The sequence below is a fragment of the Bos grunniens genome, chromosome 19 (assembly GCF_055505025.1).
Source record: "Bos grunniens cultivar Pamir isolate PY7600 chromosome 19, Bosgru_T2T1.0, whole genome shotgun sequence".
Lineage (NCBI taxonomy): Eukaryota > Metazoa > Chordata > Mammalia > Artiodactyla > Bovidae > Bos > Bos grunniens.
The window spans coordinates 54,182,121-54,187,820 of record NC_141183.1 but is presented as its reverse complement, the minus strand read 5'-3'; positions in this window follow the sequence as shown (position 1 = coordinate 54,187,820).

The window sequence follows — 5,700 nt, the reverse complement described above, 5'->3', positions numbered from 1 at the left end:
CAGGGGGGTGAGCGAGAGAGAGCCAGCCCTTCCCTCCCCCTCCCCCTCCCTTCCCGCCCACCAATAGGAACTCGGCTGCTGGTTTCCATGGGGATGGCGCTGGACTGGTGGGCTGGACCGGCAGGCAGGGCTGGGACAGAGGGAAGAACAGGTTCTTTAGGATGTCGACCCAGTGCCCCCAACGTGTGAGCGCCCACCCTTCCCACACACACACCCACGTCTTCCGGGATAGGGAGACGGGGGGCGGGGGGCTGCAGACAGGGGGGCTGTCTCCATAGCTGCCCCAGTCCAAGCCGGGTAGAGACAGAGACAGGGTGTTGGCATGACAGAGATCCAGCCACGGAGAATGGCAGGAATAGAAAAGACGGAATTTAAGATGAAACAAAGAGGGACAGGGAAATCGAGATAATGAAAACAAGAGGAGAGAAACAAGGAGACAGAGGTGGAAATAGGCTGAGATAATTGCTTTTGCTTCCTCCTGGGGGCAACCTGGCCATCTCAGGCCAGCGGGGAAGGCCACGTGGCTCGTTAGGCTGGCTTAGCCCCAAACTGTCAGGAAGCTCACCTTCTGTCTCATCCTAAGCCTTTTTGTTATGGTAAAATGGCATTTTGGGGACAAGGATGTGGAACTCCTCCACTCTTAAACCAGCCTCTATGTGGCCGCAGAGACCTAGATGGAGTCCCCAGGAACACGGATGTTGGGAAGGACCTCAGAGAGGCCTCTGGACCGGAGACAGTCCCTCCAAACCTGAGGCTCAAGCCAGTCTCTCCTAAGGGAGGGGGCCCCCGTGTGGCAGCCCCAGGGGATAGCACCAGCAGTGCTAAGCCACAGAGCCCCTGACAGTGGGCTCTACCTAGGCCAGAGCTGATGGAACTCTTGGTGGTGGGGAAGCATGAAGAAGACGTGTCATCCTCACTTCCCTAAATCAGTATACAGATCCATACGTGCAGGGTGTATGCAGATGCCATCATGTGCATGCGTATGTGTAGTACACATATATAGGACATAACTTTGTGTATGTGGGCATTGTGTTGCTTTATATACATAGGCACACGCATACATGTATGCATGCGTGTATGCTATTATGGGTCTGTGGGCCTCCCTGGGTATACACGCATGCATGTTTCTGTGTATGTGCCACTGCATATATACTTGTCACGTCATCCACGTGTGTGATATGTATGTGAGGCTATGTTGTGTGAGTGTATAAATTACAACATGTGAGTCATCTTAAATGTATATGGATATAGCACCCTCTCATACAGTCACGGATCTGTAATGACATACAATGGTGTGGTTTTATTTATATCTATATGTGTAGTTATATACATCACCACGTCTCTCTTGTATATTCATTGTGTAGGAACGTGTCACTGTATGTTCATGTGTACAGAAGCAATGTGTTTATGTGAATGTCACCATATGTGTATTTGTGTGCTCTTCTGTGACACATATATGTATTTGTATCATTGCATGTGTGTTTACTATTGAATATATTTGTGTCCTGAGTGTGGGTATATCCCTGTGTGTCACTGTGTGGCATGCTGCCATGTATAGGTACCATTTCAATTTTTTTTTTTCTTTTGGCTGCACCTTACAACTTGTAGGATCTTGGTTTCCCAACCAGGGATCAAACCCTGCCCCACCCTCATAGTGGAAGCGCAGAGTCCTAACCACTAGACCACCAGGGAAATCCCTATACAGTTTGTACTGATAGCTTATGTATATGGGGCCATGTGTGTGATTGCACTCATGTGCTGGTGTGTGCTTTGTATATTAGCATCTGTGCCCTTGTCTTATGTATAAGATGCTTTTTGTGTGTGAGCCACAGTGAGTTTGTTCCCAATTCTTAGACTACCAAGGAGCCCCTAGACTTTCTGAGATTACAGCTTAAAGGTAGGCAGCCTTCGTCTGCGGGTGTGAAAAGCAGGTGGAGGGCAGCGCAAGGTCGGAGCTCGGGTAAAGGGCAGGAGGTCCTCAGAGCCCTGCCCTTGACGTCCTGCCCACTTTCCTCCTTTGCAGGGAGGTCCTTCCTCGGGGATGGCCCTCCGCAGGCCACCAGCCGACCAAGCCCAGAGCCCCCTTCTGGTCTCTTAGGCAGAGCCAAACCCATTTCTCTCAGGAGAGAGTGACTTTCCCTCCGGCCTTTCTGCGCATCCATGTGCCTGCTAAGCCCATTCGCTCCACCGCACCCAGCAAAAGAGTCTCAGACAAGAGAGAAGGAGTCCACTCTTTATTAGTGTCGGGTTCCCGAGCACCGCTCCCGCCTCCATGCCGTCTCCCCCCCTTTCCCGCCTCTTGCTCATCCGGCATCCGTCCGCCGACGCCCGGGCCGCTCGAGGGGCACCTCTCCGGCTGCATCGGGTCCAGACGTCCACCTGCCGGCCCTCGGGGCAGCCGAGGAGCCCAGGCCGCGTTTCCGCGCGGGCCACGGCGGGCAGGGGCGGCCGTACAGGGGTCCGGGCGTCGTGCGGGGGGCGCCCGCGGGGCTCACCTGTCCCACGCGGTCCCGATGGCGGGGGATTCGGCGACGGCGGGCGGCGGCGGCGTGGTCTCCGAAGCCCACAGTACACTCATCCATAAAGTAGGAAACACTACACCCTCCAGTGCTGTTAGTAGTGCTTTCTACTTTATGGGTGACTGCACTGTCTGTCTGTCCGTCTGCGGTGCTCTTCAGGCCGCCGGCTCTTCCTCCAGGCTCCAGCCCGACGGCCCCCCAGCCCTCCCCCTGCGCCCCGAGACCCCGGCTCCCTGCCCGCTGGCCCGGCACCCTGCCTGCCGGGCCCTGTGGGCGGTGACTCAGCATGGCGCCAGACCGGGCCTCCCTCCCCCCACTTCCTCTTTGGTTCCCTCTTCCCTTCCCCCCCCACCACGAACCCGGCTCCACCCCATCGCCCCCACATTCGGGGGCACTCAGGTGGAGACCGTGGCCACTCAGGAGGCCTCACCCTAGTCCCCGGTTCTGACCCCTGGCGTGATGCCCTCCAGAGCCAGACCAGAGGCCTGGGTCCCCGGCCTCCTCTCCAGCCCAAGGCCGGAATTCCTCACCACCCACCGCTGTGGCTCCCCATGTAGGAGCCCAAGGCTGTCTTGACAGAGATGGTGGCCATGTTGGGTGGAGGGAGACCTGAGCACCTCTCCGTGACACCAAGTCCCCCTTTCCAGCCTCTCCTCACCCTCTGCCATCCCCACCCTATTCTCCCGCCCTTGTCCCTTGAAGCCGTGGACCCCTCTTTCTTCACTGAGGGCTAGGAGCCATTTTCATTTCCCTTGTCTAGAGAGAAGTCAAGGATTTTGAGGTGCTGGCCTACCACAGAAGCTGTAGACCTGAGGGGTCTTGCCCTTCTTTGCCCAGCGCTCCGCTTGGAAGCCTTGGCACCAGAGCCTCCCAAGCCCCTCCCCAGCGCCTCCACCCAAAGCCTGCAGCCCAAGCCCCTCTTCGCCCCTTGAGGCCCAAAGTCCAGGATCCCCAGCTGGGGCTGAAGTGAAGGTTCAGATCCTTACCTAATGCTGCAGGGCTGAAGGGCGCAAGCCCTGTGCTCCAGGCTCCCAAGTGGGGTTCCCTTCAGGGCGGGCAGGGCTTATAACCCCGAGGCCACGTGGGTCAGATCTCAGGGCGCCCAACGGTCTTGGAGCCCGCCCCCACACTGCGGTGCCGATTAGCTGCCCCTCCCCTCCCTGGGGAGGACAGACTGACAGGAAACCAGAGACAAGGCTGGGTATTGGCGGGAGGGGGCTGAAGAGACCATGGCACACACCCTGGCAGGTGGCTTCCGGGACCCCAGGCCTGCCCTTCCCCCCTGACACCAGCCATGGGGGGCAGTTCAGAAGTCCGGGGGCTGCCATGGGAGTGACTCCAGGACGTAAGGGCTGCCTCTCAGGGCCTAAATTCTAGCACAAGAGAAGAACCTTTTCTCTGAGCTCCACCCCCACCGACCCTAGCCCAGAAAACTCCCCTCCCTTTGGGACAGCAGTGGAACTCAGACCGGGCCACGGCTCCTGTACGTGCTGCCCAGAGAGGCCACTGAGGAACAGGTGTCCAATGGGGGTCTAGGGCAGCACATTACGATAACCTCCAGGTTGCCCCCAGCACCCCACAAAGCACCCCTCCCCCTGCACCGCCTGCAGGAGACCAGACCCCCTCAGCATGCTGTGGGGGTCGCACCGGGCCTGTTGGCCCTAGACTTGCTGTTCCCATGCCCCGCAGGGCCTGTCAGGATAAGAGGGCAGGGCAGGGCAGTGATGAGGTCTGGGGTCTCAGGCAGGGCCTGGGCGTCATTGGGCTTGGAGGGCTGGAGGGAGAGAGCCTCGGAGAGCAGAGGTTCTAAGCTGCTACCGGATGTGGGCACAGGGCCCGCCCACCTGCATGCCACCCCCGCTTTCCCCATGGGGAAGGCAGGAAGCTGCCCATCCCAGGGCCCCTGGCTGGGGGTGGGGGGAGCGGGAAACGGGGTGTGGGGCTGGGTGGGGGGCTAGGGTGAGTGATTCTCCAAACCTCTCAGTGAGCTTGGCTCTGGCATCAAGAGGGGTGGATTGGGCCAGGGCCAAGGAGGTGAGGGAGCAGGTAGGCTGGACGAGAATCACCCAGGGACTCTTTCCCATGGGCATCTTCTCTGGGTCCCCCATTCCAGGCCAGGCACGCACAGACTGCGGGAACTCCCTGATTCAAAGGCCCAGAAGAGGACTGGCCTGCTGGGGAGGCAGCAAGGGAGAAAACTCTCTTGCATCTTTTCCTTCAGGCTTGGCAACCCTCAACCTGGAAAATAGTTACCCACCTCCAGGCCCATAAATAGGACAGAGAAGGACAAACACGGTTCTTCACCTGCAGGCCTGAAGGGACAGTGGCGAGGAAGATGAGCTGGCCAGAAATGGGACAGTGCTCCTTTAACAGACCACTGCAGCAGACCCTGGGTGGAGGGGAAGTGGCTGCCCCAGGCGATAAGAGGATAAGAATATCAGAGTCGTGCAGTAACCTGGGTTCCTAGACTCCCACCCTTCAGGGTTCCTCCTCCATGAGCATCTTGCCGCCCCGCTTCTGTCTAAAGTATCACTAGAGTCATCACCTTAGAGGTGTTTCGTCCCAGCAAACGAGTCACAGGCTGGAGGCCAGGGGGCCTGGCTTTGGGGCCCAGCTCTGCCGCAGGCTCCCTCAGCGTGTGACCTGCGGCAAGTCAGACCTGAGCTTCCTTCTGAGAGACACGCTTGTCCCTCAACAGACCCCAACCCCAGCCTGGCCTCTCTCCTGACCCGAGCTGGGTGGGGGGCACCCCTTATGCCTGCCCCTCTGTGACAACAGAGGCTGCTTTCCCTGTCTGACCTCAATGCTCTAGGCCAAGGACCACTGATTTTTTTTTTTTTTTTTTAAGGAGAGAGCTGGAAGCTCAGCCTCTCCAACCACAGAGCTTCTAGGGTCTGGCGGTTTCTGGACGGGTTGGGCCTTTCCCTAATTCCATCCTGAGGCTGGGGTTGAGGACGCATGGAACTGGTGCGGGGGTGGTCAGGACCTCCATACCCTGGACTTCTCCCCCAGCCCTGCTGGGCCTCAAAGGAAGAGAACGTGGACACCAGACACAAAGTCAAAGACAAGGAAGGGTCAGGGTCTGAGACAAGAACACTGAGACAGTAAGAACCACCCAGGTGAGTCGAACAGGAGCGCTGGGCTGCTCTGTGCTGCACAGCCCATAGGTGTGGCCTGAGTG